This window comes from Vicugna pacos, chromosome 11, assembly GCF_048564905.1.
Source record: "Vicugna pacos chromosome 11, VicPac4, whole genome shotgun sequence".
In the NCBI taxonomy this organism is placed as follows: domain Eukaryota; kingdom Metazoa; phylum Chordata; class Mammalia; order Artiodactyla; family Camelidae; genus Vicugna; species Vicugna pacos.
Genome location: NC_132997.1, coordinates 94,939,941 through 94,956,845, shown reverse-complemented (window position 1 = coordinate 94,956,845; position 16,905 = coordinate 94,939,941).

Genomic DNA, 16,905 nt, shown 5'->3' with positions numbered 1-16,905 from the left:
GTAACTGAAAGCCATGCACGCTGGAAACCCCCTCAGTCCAGCGGGCCCAGCCGGCCCGGTGGCAGGAACCGCAGGGCCGTGGAGGGGCACGGACTCCCACGCCGCGGCTGGGTCCTGCTCCCCTGACTGGAGGATGGGACTGAGGGGTGAGGTCTCCCAGCACTGCCACCTGCCAAGTCTGGTCCCTAAAGAGCACGAGGGGTGGGACGAAGACTCCCAGTTCTTGTAGCCGACAACTTCCCATCTGACACCTGCGTGGAAATCTGTGTGGTCCTGAGTGTGTGCAGAGGGGCAAGGACTTGATGGAAAGTTTTCCATAAACAGAACGGCAGGGAAAATGGGCGGGGTCAGCAGCCAGGACACTTTCTTGGTTGCAACTGATGGTGGGGACCCTGCGTGTCCCACAGTGCCTGGCGGGTGAGGGCCCCTGTCCTCACTGCTGTGGCTCCAGTGTAGGGCAGTCCAGGAGGGCTGGGGGAACAGCGGCACAGAAGATCCCTCCTCTTCTGAGGCCCCTACCCTGCTTCCTCGGCTTAGAACTAGAGGACATTTATTTTAAATATCTTAAAATAGCACACAAATGAGATTTGACCATCCATTCCAGCAGCACTGGGTCCTCCGAGCAGGCAGCCTCTCTGCAGAGCTGGGGCCTGGGAAGTGGGCGGAAGGAGTGGGCCTGCGGGAGGTGAGCCACCTCCAGGGGGCGCTCCTCCCCCGAGCCTGGAGTCCTGGGTGCAGGGATCTGCAGTAACAATGGGGATGCTGCAATTCAGAACAAAAGGGCAAATCCGCTATCACCCCTCACCCCAGACTGTATTTATGTACAGTTGCACTCTTATTGTGTTTATCAGCATTTTTCAGCGTTTCCTGACAACCTGAGAGATTTGTGGGATTGGCTTGGGAGTCAGGATGGTTCCTGCCAAACAAGCTCCAGTCTTCTGCTGGTGTCCCTGCTCAAGGATTCTGCTGCTTAAAGAACTGTCAGTCACTCCTCATCACACATCAGATTCACAATTGATACCTAATAGACTGCATTACATTTAAAAAATGCACATGGCCAGTCAGAGCTGGTTTTTTCAGGCTTTCCCAGTTCCCCCTCCCCAGCCCTCAAAACCCTCGGGCCAGGAATAGGAAAAGAGGAGGAGGAGAAAAAAAGAATTAAACCCTGTGAGCTTGTGAGTGTTTGTGTGTGTGTGTGTGTGTGTGTGTGTGTTTGTGATCTTCTACCCTGAGGCCCTCAGGGCTGGGCCCTGCAGCAGCAGGAAGGATGTTCCTTTTCTTTAGGGTCCCCAACAGCAGCGGTGACCACCTGGGTCACCTCAGGGTGCACTGGCAGAAGAGCAGCCTTACAGCTGGCTGTAGGGGAACAGGGCAGAGAGAGGCCCTCCTGGAGGGCTGGTCGGCCGCGTTCAGCTACTGAGTGCCCAGCCGGGGTGGGGACGCAGCAAGACCAGTGTCTGTCTTCAAGGAGCTGATGCTGTCCTGGGGGTGGACACCACCGTGTAAGAAGTCGAGGTCATTTCAAGGGTTGCTGGGTTCTGTGGAAGTCATGACATGGGGTGAGTTGGGAGAGCATGGCTGGAGTCGGGGTACTGCCTGGACAGGAGGCCAGGGCAGGAAATGAGCCTGGATGTTTGTGGGTGATAAAGGAGGAGGAGGTGTGGGTGGCCAGACCGAGAGTGAGAGAGGAGGGAGAGGAGAGGCCAGAGCCTGGGCCAACCTTGTCGCCTTCAGTCACACGTCCAGCTAAGACTTCTCTCCGGATCCCTTCAGCCTCCTCCGCGGGATGTCCAGGGAGGCCATCGGGTCCTGACTTAACCACCACCCACCACTGAGAGCCTGCCTGCCCACCACCTTCCCTGCACAGGGGCCACACCTCTGTCCTTCCCAGAGCCCAGGCGCCCCACCAGGAACCGTCCTTAGATCTCTCCCACCCCACACCCCGCTGGCCAGGGATCCTACAAGCACACCCTTCAACTAAGTCCGGACTCTGACCCCCTCTCGTCACCTCCACGCTGCTCCCCAGATGCTGCGCCTGCTGCCCTCCCTCCCAGTGTCTGCACAGTGGTCTCCCTGCCCTGGGCACCCACCCCGGTCTCTTTACAATCAGCAGCCAGAGGGAGCCTTGCAGATGTGAGCCCAGAGCTGTCACTCTGCTTGAATTCTGCCGAGACTCCCCTCACCCAGAAAATCTCTGAGTCTTTCCCGTGGTCCCTGAGCCTCTGCCCGGCCTGCTCTCATCCTCTGTGACCTCAGTTCCTGCCATCTCTCTCTCACCCAGGCCCACGAGCTCCCTGGCTGGTCCTCAATCCCCAGAGCTGATCCCAGCTCGGGGCATCTACACTGCTGATCCCCCTGCCTGGCATGCTCCCATCACCTGGCAACGAGGCCACCCCGAGGGCTGTGCCCCAATCCCCAGGTCCCTCTCCCTCTGCTCCACTTCCTTATGTCCCTGCACTCTTCATCTTCCAGATGCTCATCATTCACTCATGGAGCTGGCTCACTGTTTTCCCGTCGCCCACTAAATCACCCCATAGAGGGGAGGAGTTTTGGCTCTTGCTCCCTGATATTTCCTGTTGCAGGTTCCCAGATCAGTGCCGAGCACATAGTTTGTGCTCAGTAGATATTGCTGAACATCAGATGAATGTGAGGCTTGGTTGGTCACAAAAGGAACTGGAATTCTTTTCTGGTCACTGGAATAGGCAATGGGAGACTTTAAGTAAAAGTGGTGAGTAAGCCGATTTGTGCTTTGGGAAATATTCCTCTGGCTGCCCGTGGACGATGGGCCAGGAGGAGGCGGGAGACCCAGGAGTGGCAGGCATCCTTCTCCCTTGGTCCCTGACACATCCTGAAGCAGTGCTGTCCCTAGGACTTTCTGTGGTGATGGAGATGTTCCATATCTTTGTCGTTCAGTTCAGTAGCTGCCGTCCACTTGTGGCCTCTGAGTGCTCGGAATCTGGTTAGTGTGACTGAGGAGCTGGGTTTGAATCCCACTTCATTTTAACTGAAATTTAATTGAAATTTAAATAGTTACAGGTGAACACTGCAGTTCTGGATCCACGGCAGCAGTGGGACTGCTGGAGGAGGTCACACTCGGGCTGTATGTGGGAGGGGGGCCCCTGAGATGGTGCTGATAGATTGCATTCAGGTGGGAGGGAGGGAGGACTCAAAAGTGATGCCTGTGATCTGGGCCCGAGCATCCATCGGAGACAGGGGCAGCTTAGAGGGAGCGGTGCGGGTGGGAGCACATTTCCGTTTTGGCTGCATGAATCTGGAGCACAGAGAGAGGTCTGGTCTGCAGAGGGAGTTGCCCGCAGTGGGATGCATCTAAATCCTGGGGAGCGGACGAGACCACGAGAGGAGAAAGCAACTCTGAAGGTAACCCATGGGGTCCTTTCTGACACATGTCCGAGGCGCTGGGATTCCATTTGCTGTTTTTAGGTGAATGGGGGCTCCGCTCCCAAATTAAGTCCAGGTTTAGAAAACGAATGCCCGTTAGGCCACCTGGTTTGTGGCCTATGAAATTCATTCTCGCTGGATGCCAGCGACAGACATGAGCGCAGGGTCCCGGCCGAGGGAACGCCAGCCAGGTTAGACTTCCCTCCACAGACACTCAGGTAACAGCAGCTGCTTGGAAGCCAGTCCAACCGGAGGCTGAGATTTCATTGGTGATCAAATTTGAGTCATGAAAAGACACAAATCAGCTGGACTTCTGATCCTCTGTAACCGTCCTGTGGGATCAGAGAGGGTTTATAGCTTAGGACACATCTAGCCAGACTTAAACAATGAAATTACCGGAGGGGAGAACCTCTCTCAAAGAGCAACATGCTGTTTCTGTAACAGACCCCCCCCCCGCCCCCGCTAACTGCCCAGGATCCCGCTAAGCCTGGAGTCAAGTGTTTTGGGCTCTTAGGTCTTGGATGTCAATGGCCTTGGAGCCTGGGGCACCTCTTGCATCACAAGGTCCCTTACTAAGGACCTGCCAGAGGCGCTTACGGGGATCTAACTTCGAAAGCAGAGCAATACTCATGTTTCCATGTGAGCCCAAATGGACCCCGACTCGCTGGGGCCCAGCCCTCTACCCTCTGCCCCTCGACACTCCCCTCCCTGCCCCTAGCTGTGACAGAAATGTGCCACTCACATGTCTTATACAAATCAAGCAGTCGTTTCATCGACAAAGCGGAACATAAACTAAAAGTTCTCAGCCCAAACAAGGGGTTAGAATGGATGCTAAATGTATAAGCAGTGCCATACTGTTGATTTTGCGAACTGTCGCTCAGTTTACGAGCGTGGGTCTGAAAGGGGCCTCTAGAAGCCACCTGAGGACGCTGGCTCTGTTTTCCGGTCCCCCAGCAGGCCCAGCAGAGGGCAGGCTGCACCTGGGAATGCGCTCTGAATGACGGACCAGCTCGCTGCGTCCCAGGCAGTCCAAGGATGCCTGCCTGGTCTGACTCCCTCCAAGGGCCCGCTCCCCACCTGGCCTCTGCAAAGACCCACTTTGCTCCTCATCAAGATAGAGAAACTCTCTGAAAGTTCTCAGCCTGGTCCCTCTCCCTTCCACCAACTGGTCCTGGCTGACCTGGTGTGGGGGGCTGGCGGTGTCGGGGCTCTGGGCCCCTTTGTGAGAGGGCTGGCTCCCTCCTCCCCTCCCTCCTGCTGCCCTTCTAGGCCAGCTTGCTTGGTCCCTACTGTGCCTGTGGCTCTCAGCCCGCTCCGGGCACCGAGCCATGAAGCAGCCCTGAGCCAGCCCTGCCCCCCACTGGGCTCCAACCACCCCCTACTCCCCCAGCTGCTTAGACAGCCGGGCACAGAGGGTAGACCTTGTGTCTACACCAGCCTGGACTCAACTCCTGGCTCCACCATTTGGTTGTAAAGTGACCTCAGCGCCCTACACCTTGATTTTTCTCATCTATAAAATGGGGCTACATCAGTTACTATTTGAGAGATGCTTAGAAAAGTAGCTGTTATGTAACCTGTGAGATGGCTAGATAGATACAAAATTTTCTTAAACTGTGGAACACTCTGATTTTCCACTTGACACTTGCAGCCGGGCTGACCCACTCAGCAACCAGAAGCCTGCTTGTGCCTGAGCCTTGCCAGCCTGTGGGGAGAGCAGGCGGCGCCTGGCCCCTCCTGGATCCATGGGCTTCTCCATCCAGGGCATTTGCTGTCTCTCCTTTGAAGGTGATTTTAAACTGCAAAGCTTTTGTCCCAGCGTGCTATGGAGGGAAAGGGGATTGAGTTTTCCTTTTGTTTCCTTGCAATGCTTAGAGGTTGAGTTTCAGTCCCAGATGCTGGAAAAGCAAGGAGCCTCTGAAACTGTATACAGGTCTAGATCATTCCAGAAGCCCCCAGAGGTATGCAAGGCTGCTGAGAGCTACCGGGAGCTGCAAGCCCCACACACCACTGCCCTCCCAGACAGCCTGGGCAGAGGCTGGGGATGTCCCCCCAGGGCTCAGCGGTGTCCAGAGATGGGCAGGGCACGGACGGGGCAGAGGCTGCATGATGCCCGAGGTGTCACATTCCTCTGTTTGAGCACAGCAAGGAAAGTGGATCCTGCACAAGGTCACTTTTAATTGCCCAGGCCGGGATTTGATCTCGAGGCCCCAGCCCTCCCCACTGCATCCTGGGCAGGCCGGTCTTTCCCACCAAGCTCGCTGGATGCTGCTCCCACCTCCCTGCTGAAACAGCGTGGATTGGCCTCCACTGCGTGTGACTACGTTTCAATAGGCTATTTGTTGTGGACTGATCCTAGGGTGTGTCCGCTGTGTGAGTTCCTAAACCAAACCTTTCTGTTTTCATCGTCTTCATTCTGTTGGGTTTCGTCTGACGCACACCATCAGTTGAAATATTAATTACAAAAAGATGGCTAGACACATGGGAGTGGAGATGATTTGATCTGGTTCCTCCACTTAACAAGGAGGAAACAGGCCCGGGGGGGGAGTGACTTGCCCTGGACCCCCACCCCTGGCAGAGCAGGGGCTCCTCCCCAGGCCTCCTGAGCCCCATCCTTGGTCCCTGGGGCTTTCTTCTATTATGCGGCTGACTCCTCTCACATCCCTGGGACTGACTTCCCTGCAAGAGGCAAAGCACTAGAATGACCCCTGTGCTTCGGAAGTGGCTGGTAAATCTGGAAGCCCCGGCGGGAGCTCAGACCCTCTTGGAAAGGAAGCCTGGGGTGGGAAAAGCTGCTCTTTGAAGCAGGTGGGGGACAAGGGGAGGAGGCAAAGATCCTTCCCTTCCCTGCTTGAGTCATTCGAGGAGGGACACCCTGGTCATGGGTGACATGGGTGGGGGTGAGGGGTGACATGGGGGCTCTGCCATCGCAGAGGCTGCCTTCAGAGCAGGAAGGGGAACAGGTGCTGGTGGCCGATGCACGTGAGTGAGGCAGCCACGTGGGAGCACGCAAGCGGCACGCAAAGATGTGCCGGGTCTTTGGGCGGATCAGAACCCCAGTTTCCCCACCTACAAACAGAATGGAGATCATACTGCAACTGGTTTCACGGTGTTGTGATGGTAAAAAGAGGTTTCTGAGAGCTTGTGTTAGCAGGAAGGCGCCTGGAGGAGTCAACAGTTACCTTATCACAACAACCACATTTGGGTGGTTAGAGTGAGGAATTAAAGGATCACGTTGAGCGGGAGCAGGACCCTGTGTTCCCACCCCCACCGACCCTTGCCTCTTGCTTATAGAAACACTGACGTCCCCCAGGCCTCCCTGAGTCACACAAGAGCAGGCTCAAGCAGCTGATTAGGACAAGCCTGCAGGCGCTTACGGCTCTGACCACCCATCTCAACGATTAGCTGAGATTATTTCCCCATTTCCCTTTAAAACTTTCATCTAGAGATGGGGTTTTTTGGGAGGATGCTGGGTCCACCAGACTGCAGGCATTCTGACTAAAAGCAACTTTCCTTTTTTGGTACCAAGGCTGTTGCCCCCAGGATCATACCCCTGCCCCTCCTTCAAATAGAAACCAGTTACTCTTATCTAAGTCTCAGGAGACAGCAGCAGAGAAGAAACAAGAACTGGTTAGAACTGATGGAGCCCAGATGGTGGAGGATTTGACTTCTAGTGGACTTGAGCCCCATTGTATGCTTGTTGTAATGTATTAGCTGCTAATGGCACGACCATCAGTGCCATGACAGTTGACGATTGCCATGGCAACAACTGGAAAAGCCCATACAAGGACTGCAAACCCTGTACAGGGACTGATTGGCTCCATCGCACCTGGAAGGAGAACATGATGGCAGAAGCTTCCCATGAAAGTCCAAGTGGCCAGACCTGGGCCAGAGCTGCCTCTACCGGCCACCTCGGCTGACGGCTCCCTGGCCGAGCACCTTTTCCTCACGTGATCACTTTGCCTCCTTTTCCTCTTTTGAGAAATAAGAGCAGTTTCACTCTGTCCTTCTGCCTCAGCTGTGAATCCTTTCCAGCCAGCAGGCAAGGACCCACACTTTGTGGGCCTCCTAATTTAGGGGTCTCACTATTGGCTAACAATGGCACTGATGTGAAAGTAATGAAACACGGAGGCCACTAGATTGGGACGGCTCCGATGCCTTGGTAGCCCACGTAAGCAAACAAAAACCTAAGCTGGGGTCAAGGCACTCGAATCCAAGAAGGTGAGACTTAGGAACAACGGAGCACAAACAGCCAACCAGCTGTTCCCCATAAGGCAACCACTTGGGCTGTAGCCAGTCACACTGTTTCCTTGCTTTGTTTCCACGTGTTCTCTATGAAAACCTCTCCGCTTGCTCCTGTTGGTGGAGGCTCCTAAACGTCTTTGATTTTAATCAATGTATGCTCAAAGAAACTCCTGGAAGCTTTAATGTGCCTCAGTTTATCCTTTACCACTAAGCACCTTTCACTGTGAGAGGTCATCAGTCTCATCCAGCCCCTGTCTGGAGAGCAGGACTCTGGTTGGAAATGAGGGGGCAGCCAGGCTCAGAGCCCTTGAGGAGGTTGTCAGCCCTGGATGCATGTTCGCATGAAAACCTGCTCTTGCCGCCGAGTAACTGCAGGTAGAGCCCGAGGGCCGCTCCGCGACCCCAGGGCCCCCTCAGGGCAGGAGGGTCTGGGGTGGTGTGCCAGCACAGTGAAGGCTGGGAGGTGGGCAGGTCTGCCCCCTCTTCCCGAAAGCTGAGAATCCGGCAATGTTTTGTTATGGAGGTTCTATAGGGCTGGGGAGTAGAATCCAAGTTTCTGAGGGTGGAAGTTTCCAGGTTCAGGGTAAATGAGGAGCCACTTCTGAAATGCAGGGAGAACAGAGCCCGCACCGTGCGGAGGCTTTGTGTCGAGAGACCGTGGGAATTTGGGTACCAGGTGAGAGCAGGAGCTTTTACGCACCCATGGCCTTTGGAAGAAGGTGGATATTAACCTTGGAGACGCAGAGCATGGACAGCCCAGTATAGACACTTGAACCACACCCCCTGCACTGCAGTTTCTTCCATCTATTCAAACCAAGCCATGGATGGTCAGAGTCTCCGAGTGACGGGCAGCAGGCCTCCCTTAAATAGCCATGGCCCAGGTGGTGTGTGTGTGTGTGTATGTGTGAAGGTTTTAGGTGGTAGTGTCTCGGAGACTGGGTTTGGAGCGCGAGGATTGTTCCAAATTTAGAAGGCAAACGTGTGGGAGGATGGAGAGGGCACTGCCGAGGGGGTGGGCTGGCGCATCCCAGCGCCTCTTTTTGAGGAAGAAGAGTTCATTGCCTGAGCCCCACTGCCTCCAACCCCGTGATCGTGGGGAACGTCTTCCTCCTGGGGCTGTGGTTTCTCACCTGGTATTGTTAATCAGCGTCACTGCAGGATCTCCGCCAGGGCTGTGGTTTGGGGTGAGTCAGGGCCGCCCTGGCTTCTTGGGGGCTGGCTCCGGGTTGGATGACGTCAGAGGAGCCCGAGGGTCCCAGGCCAGTGCCTTATTCTTCCAGGACCGCAGAGCGGAGGCGAGCGGGCTGCAGGCACCTCCCCTCTGTCTCCTGGAGACGCTCCAGTCTATCTGTCTGTTTAGTGTTTTCCTGTAAGCTTTCATTTGGAGTAAGGGTTCTGCAGCTCTCCATCATTTGGAAATCCTCCGATGCAGAGCTCAGAGGGCTCAGCTGGCTGTGACATTTGATGATTCTGCAACAAGCCTGTGTTCTAGGACAACCCACCTTCCCCAGTTTTCCTGGGACCCGGGGTTCCTAGATAAGACTTTCAGTGCTGAAATTCGGTGTGTCCCAGGCCAGCAAGGCGAGCTGTCCACCCTATCACATTCTCACGGTGCTGCTTATCTTTTGAGCCATGCTTGCTTTGGGGAGGGAAAGATACACCATTTAGAAAGCCTCCCTGATGCCTGCGTGCCAAGAAAAATGGGACTGGGAACCCAGTCCAGCAGTAACACTGGATGGAAAGGGAGGGAGGCCCACCCCATCTCTTTCTGGAAAATGCAGCATTTACTTTAACTCGCAAATCACAGAGCAGAAGCCAACAGGGGCCAGGGTTGGTGTGACTGATGGGAGCCAAGGGGAAAGGGAAACTTTAAAAAGAAGAATTTCACACTGAATCTCTTAATCTGTTTTTTACAAAGAGACTCATAAAATCTTAATATAGCCCCAGGACTGTCATGTTTATAGAACGGCATCAGCAGTAATGGCAGCGCTTGGAGTGTGACCAGAGAATTTGCAGAAACACACCAGGAGGCATGTGGATTTAAAGTAACTGAGCCGCCTCCAAGCGGGGTCAGGCGGGATAGCCAGGGCATCTCAGTCTGGTCCCCCATCACGCCAAGGAGGCTAAGCTACAGTCTAGTCTGAGGATCAAGGATCAAGTACACGGCTCTTGTCTAAGAGCTCGGTCATGCCCAGCCCTGCCCAAGTCCACCTGGGGAGGGAAAGGGGGGCCTAGGCCTGAGTAAGGTCCCCAACCCCTGAGCATTAACTCTTCTAGGGGAAGGTGAGTGATATAGACATTAGCTCCAGACCAGTGGACACTCTTGCGATGGATGTGAGACCAGATGGAGGAAGCTGAGAAGGAAGGGAGCCATATAGGTGGACAGGGAGGTTCCTGTGGCTTCCCAGGGAGAGGCCCCAGGCTGGTTTCCAAAGCACTTGGGAAGGTGGAAGGGGAGAGCATTGCAGGCGAGGGACAAGAAAAGCTCTCTGTGTGGACTGTACTTGGGACAGAAGAGCTTGGGAAAGAAGGCGCAGGAGCAGGACCTGCCCAGACCCGGGGCCAGCCTGAGCCCACGGAGGCTGAATATCCAAACGGGATTGGAACAAGCCAAGTCCAAGAGCAGAGCTCCCAAATCCAGTCCTTCTCCGTTTTCTCTGTGTGCTCCCACTACTGCCCCAGAGATCGGGGCATTGGCACAACTCTGTGTTAACATAATGGCTTTTTAATTTTTTTCCCATTTTGTGCTTTAAGGAAGTAATTTCCTAACATTGGACTCTGTGGAAAAAATTAAGAAAAAGTCATGTTCCCCGGTGTCAGGCAAAATGTGAGAAATAAAGAAAATATAATGAGTTTTTCATCAAGTCAAGTGTATTCCGCTTAAAGGAACACCCTCCCCACGGAGAGGATGCTGCCGCTGTCTTTTTGCAGATCCATGGGCGTCCTTTAACGGAAAGGTGGCGACGAGTAGGGGGCACTTTGGTTGTTGTGGGTGTTGTTCTCTTTTGTTTTTTGTTTCAAGTCGTTGACCCAATGTCAGTTCCTGATATAACTGAAAATTAAAAGTGCTGGTTCCTGAAATCCTAAAGGCTGAGAACCACTAACGAGAGCCCTGACTGTCTCCGGGCTAGAGTATGTCTCAAGATAACTTGGAATTTTGACATACAGGCTTTAGGCATCGAGGAGACAGGAGAGTCTGGGCTGTGGGAGAGCAAGACCTAAGTAGATGTGCAGCAGAAATGGGGCCCCTAAAAGCTGAACCCCACTGCTTCCCTCCTGCCCCCTCGGTTCTGTCCCCTGGAAGATGTGTGTTATTATGGTGATGGCAGGAGGGGACAAACTGGGAGGGTTTAGACAATACTGTAAGGTTGGGACCTACAAAATCTTTGTGAGAGTTTGTTGCTTTGAGCTTGGGATGGGGAAGACTTTTCTCTCCTTTGTCCCAGACACACGTGAGAGCCTAGACACCAAGAGCCGGTCCACTCTGAGTCTTCTGTGTTAACCCTCCCTGGCCTTCCTCTGCCAGTGTCCATTCCCAGAAGGTCAAAGGGTCCAAAAATGAAGCTGACGTGTCCATTCGGAGCCTGGGCCCCCTTCCTTCTGGATGAGGCTCCATTGCCTGGAATCTTGGAAGTCCTGTCCCAGTGGCCCCAAAACATTTCCAGGACCTGTGCTGGCCTCCCCCTGAGGCCATTTCCCCCAAGTGGGTCACTTGTTGAATGAGCGCCTAAAGGCCACAGCATGGCCAAGGGAGGTCATTTGCACGGTGAGGGGAACTGCTCAGACGGTGGAGTGCAAACTCATGTTTGCATGCGAGATGGTCCAGGGTAAACCAAGGATGGGAGGGAAAAGGAGGAGGAGAGGCTGGGGCCACATAGCACATCCCAGTGCCGAACCCCAAGGGAAGTTTTGGGGATTAAAAATATGATGGAAATAGATTTACAAAATCCATAGAAGAGTCAGAAGAAATTAGAAAAAAAGGGGAAAGAAAGGAAAAAAGGAAAAGAGGGGGGAAAAGATAACAAAATTAGACACTTAAGTTAGAGAGTCTGATAACTGCAGAAGAAAGTCAGAAAAAGAAAAGCAAAGAAGATGGAGAGAAGAAATAATCGAATATATTATCCTTAAATTCACCTGTTAATGTGATGTCTTTATCCAGGTGGAGAGTAAGCACGTCAAGACAGTGGTCACAACAGAGCTCTGAACCCTCTGCCACTCCACCCCTCTGGGAATTCCCTCCACACCAGATGTGTGCCTCCTCTGGGGTTCTGCCTCGGCGAATAGCACCGTCATGGACCCAGGAGATGGAGATGGAGGAGGAGGCCACGCCTGCTTGGCATTGTGTTGTCTGTGACCACCTTCCCAACTCAGGGAATGCTGCAGGTGGCAGGGTGGGGCTGGGGAAGGGGACAGCCACACTCTTTCTCGGGTACGGGACCTGGGAGAAGTCATGGCCCTAGGAAAAAGCTAGGCTTCACTAGATGCTTTTATGCCCTTTTTTTTTTCCTACCCACACTATTTTTTCAGCAGATAGCTGAGCCCTTCAAGCTAAGTGACAAACAGAAAGGAACCCACATAAAAACTATGCGCAGATACAGGGAGAAAACAAAAGAGGGGCTGCTCACAGGAGGACAGGAAATGATCAAATGAATCCCCCAGGATCCAAAGAAACTACAGAGCTAGTGGGTGGGAAAACAGCTCCACTGAGATCTGTGTCAGTTTCCAGGAAGAGGTTCTGTGACGGCAGAAAGAGATGAAAGGCAGAGCTTAGGAAACAAGTAGGAGAGAAAAATAAAAGATTGCAGAGATGGCAGCCACGTTCAGAGCAATGAAAATCTGAAAACACAAGTCTGACAAAATCATGCAAAAACCTACAGAAAGATGGGAAAAGTATTGTGGAGGTGACTTACAGGGGAGGGGGGAGAGCGGCGTGTCAGAGAAGAGAACAGAAGAGGCACTCAGAGGAATACGAGAAGTAAACTCTCCAGAAGGACTCGAATCTTCTATGCACCAAAGTCATCGTATCCCAGAAAAAACAAATGCACAGAGTGAACAGTTCTGAGTCATAACCATGTTTAGCTACTGGACACCACGACAAAGGCAGAATTCTGTCAACAACAAAGTCAAGCGAAATGGAACAAGACAAAAACTCCCCCACAGCATTCACTGCCTGAGGACAGCGGTCAGGTCTACAGAGTCTGGAGGAAGAGGAAATGTGTTCCACCGCTCCCCGGGATAAAAAAAGGCAGTGGACATCTTTAAGCATGCACATATGGTTCCTAAAAGCCTTCTTTGACAGAACGCCGAGGAATCAAACTACACATCTCAGAAATGAGGCACCATCCTAGAAGGGTCGGTGGCGAGCACAGGATTCACTCCGCTCTGGAATTAAGACTCGGTAACCCTTGGAGTGATGTTATAGAACAGAATGTAGGTATCACCGACCTGGCCCGTGGAAATAATGATGCCAGTAACCAGATGTGAAGGGGAGGAGGGGGAAGGTGGTGTGTCTCTCACCTTTCATAGCAGAGGATCAAACGTGAAACGTCCTATCGTATCAAAATATAGTGACCTCTTGGCAGGGACGGTATAGCTCAAGGGGTAGAATGTGTGCTTAACATGCACCATGTCCTGGATTTAATCCCCAGTACCTCCTCTGAAAATAAATAAATAAACCAAATTACCTCCTCCCTCAAAAAAAAATTAAAAAAGTAATCTCAAGTTCTGATCATTTTTATCTATCTTTCTTCCCTTCACTTTGAAGGGATCTGTTGGTCCTTTTTATATTACGTGATTTTTTTTAATGAGCATGTTTTATTTTAACAACAACAAAAAAGGTCACTATTCTTTAAACATTTCAAGTTTTCTATTTTCCATCTGGTTTGCCTCATTAAAAAAAAAAAAGGAGAAGGAATTTCCCTGCCTTTGGAAGGCGCCTGTCTTAACTCAACATCCCCAGGGCAAGGAAAGAGCTGAGGGCTGCAGACCAGAGGCAGTGAGGGGTGGGGTTGTGGGTGGGTCTCCCTGCCTCCTGCTGGGTGGGGCTCAGGAGTCTGGTCAGAGATTGGAAAAAGAGTTGATGGCCGGTGAGGGGCCCTGAACTTGGGCGGGGCTTGCTTTGTAGGGCAGAGCCCTGGGAGCAGGCAAAGGAGAGGATGCTGGAAGGCCTCTGGACAGAGACTGCCAGGGGCCTCTCCTCCTGCCCTCCTTGATTTCTGCATCTGTGGGCCGTCTCAGCATCTGGACTGGGTGTGTGGCTTAGGCCTCGGACGTCACCAGAGTCCTGCCTACTGGCCCTCCCTTCTCCAGTCTTGGCTGCGCGCCTCGCAGGCTGGGGCTTGAGCAGAGAAATTGGGGTATGTGCGGAGCAGTGGGAAAGGGAGACACAGACGGGACATCATTCATTCATTCTTGCACCAAGCGGCCTTGTGTGCAGGCTGTGCTGTCCCTGGGGACAGAGCTGGGTCCAACACCCTCAGGCCTCTTGGCCTCTCTGCCGGGTGTGAGGAGACCATTAAGGAAACCTTCACTTAAGACTCAGGGCCCCACGGGAGTTGAGAGGTGGCTGTGTGCCAGGCACTGTCCTAAAGGCGGGCAAAATGGTGGCTCCAGGCTGGGAAGGAGGTCACATCCCTAGGGGAAGGCCTTCTCTGCTGGGCCTGAGGGTGACCAGTGGAGTGTGTCACGGTGAGTCTCTTCCTGGCTCTTCTCTGGCAGAAGCGCCCTCTGTCCTCAGGGTCAATTCCAGCTGCCTGCGTCTCCCCGCCTCCACGCCATGCTGGTTGGTCCGGTGCTGGGACCCCCTACCTGCTTGGCCCAATCAGAGTGAAGCGGCACTGGATTGTGGGTCAGCTGCCAGTTCCTGATGGATTGGCTGGTGAGCTTGGGCAAACCAGTACCTGCTCTGTGCTTCGGTTTCCCAATGTCAACACTGAGTTGTGGGAGGATCAGGAAAGATAACACATGAAAGGCGTTTGGCAGCACATCTGGAGCCTGGAGGATAATAGCACAGAGGCACCCAGGGAATTGGAGGCGTCCTGGGTCCCCAGGGACACACCTAGTCCTGATTTTGATTCTTCCAGATGCCCGAGTTTTCTCTTGTTCTTGAAGTTTATAATGCAACCTGTGTTTTTATGATAAATTCCACTTTTTGTTGACGGCAGTGGTGGGGTTCTGTCACTTGCAACGGTGTCCCAGGTAGGGGGATGGGGACGTGCAGAGGTGGTGAGCTGTAGGATGCCTTCTAGGGCCAGATGGACGAGAACAAAGCTGAGCAATCTTGGGGCGCATGCCATTTACCTGGAGTGCTGGAAAGGGCAGCGGCTGCCAGCTGAGAGGGCAAACCAGGACCAGATGCTGAGTGTAGGGCTTGACACATGGTAGGTGTTCAGTTAGAATTGGTTTCCACTTCCTTGCCGCCTGGCCCTCGTGAGCCACCTGCTCCCCCAAATCAGTCTCTCCTGTCAGGGAGGGGGCTGTTAAACTGGATGATCTCCAAGACCCTTTCCAGCTCAGGAAATTGAGTTCTCTGGGGCAAGTGATACACTTAGTAAATACGACTTATAAAATGTAATAATATGTTATATGCTTATTTAGCCATCCCTGCACAGGCATCACTCCATTTAATCCTCATATTCTTATTCCCATTTTATAGATGAGAAAACTGAGGCTAGAGACGTGAAGTCACTTGCCCAGCAGTTAATGGCAGAGACGCTCACACCTGGGTTTTCTAGCACCACATCCCTCGCATTTAATCTGTGTATTCATCTACTTATTTGTAACCGTTTTAAATAGTAGTTATTTTTTCCCTTCGATTGGTGAGAAACAAAATACCAAGGGGGAAGAACTTATCCATTCATATAGAAAGCAGCGCGGGCAGGGAGGAAAGGAGCGCTCGGTGAAGGACTATGTCAGAGGATAGCTCTGCCAGAGCCATTTCCCCTAACTGAGAGAGTGTTTGGAAAATACTCCCCTCTCCGCATAACGAAATGCAGAAACTGGCTTATTTTAAGGGACCATGAGCTAATGCATATGCATGCGATCACTGAGGCACAAGCTTGTGCTCTGCCTGCCTTTTCATTTGTTTTCTCTGGATGTGCCTGCATTGAATATACAGAACAAAATGCCTCCATTGTAATCTGTTTCTCATTTAAAGGAAGGAAAAAGCCTCTGTTAGGAACCCAGGATAGAACCCAAAGCTTTTAACCCAGCAATTCCACTAGAAAAATAAAATAAAGTAAGGCGCCTGGCCCCCTAGAGACGAGGCTGCCGGCTCCCCCGGGTGCAGCCCTCCCACACTCCCAGGTTGGTACTACTTGCCCCACGGAGCTTTGCCGGCCTGTGCCCTCAAGTGGGTGCTTGCCGTGTGGATACAGAAGAAAAGAGCTCTCCCTGTCGAGAGCATCCAGTTATCTGACCTTTCGTATCAAAGGCCCGTCTGGAGAACTGATCATTCCAGCAGAACCGCTCTGGGGTGATCTCTACGACAGCGTCTTAATCTCCGTGATTATGCGGTTTTATTACCTCTCGTAGGTAAACAAGTGCGCTCTCCAACATATTCACTGCCAGTGCCTGTGGGCCGAGCGCCCTGTGGTCCTGGGAGAGGATTCTGTGCCTCCAGCCGAGACGGGCTCTGCATTTCATTTCAAGGGGATTAAATTGCACACGTGCCCTTGGCTCTTTTGGTCCTGTTGCTGTTGCTTTGTATTACAACGACCTGGCTGGGTCCGCTCCTGGGCCTGTGCCACCTCCCACGGGCCACAAGTGGCCTGCATCCACCTGCCCTATCAGCCCTTGCCACCCCCAACCCCTCCCAGGGCACTTCTATCAGGTGACCTGGCCGAGCAGGGGGTGGTGGCCGTGGTCCAGGAAAGGCTTGGGTGTGGAGGGGAGGGGAAGGGGACAGAGAATGTTTTCAACACTAAGCTGCCATCTTTCCTCCGGTTTCCCAGTGCTGATCTGCCTTCTGGTCTGCCTGCCCCAGGGCCCTCATCCTGGCCTTGGTTTCTGTCTGGGTCCCTCCGCATTTTCCTCTTGGCCCTCCTCCTGGCTGAAGTGGAGCCATTTGGGACTCCATCTCCGTCTTCGCCAGGGACAGCCCAAAACTCACCTCACATCTCCTGACACTGTGGCCGTCTTCAGGGAGCTCACAGGACAGTCACCCGGGCACCCCGAGGAGCATAGAGGATGGAGTGAGCAGGACAGGGGCAGCCTTTGGGAGGACAGGGTACTGAATTAAGCTTTGAAAGGTGAATAGGATATACC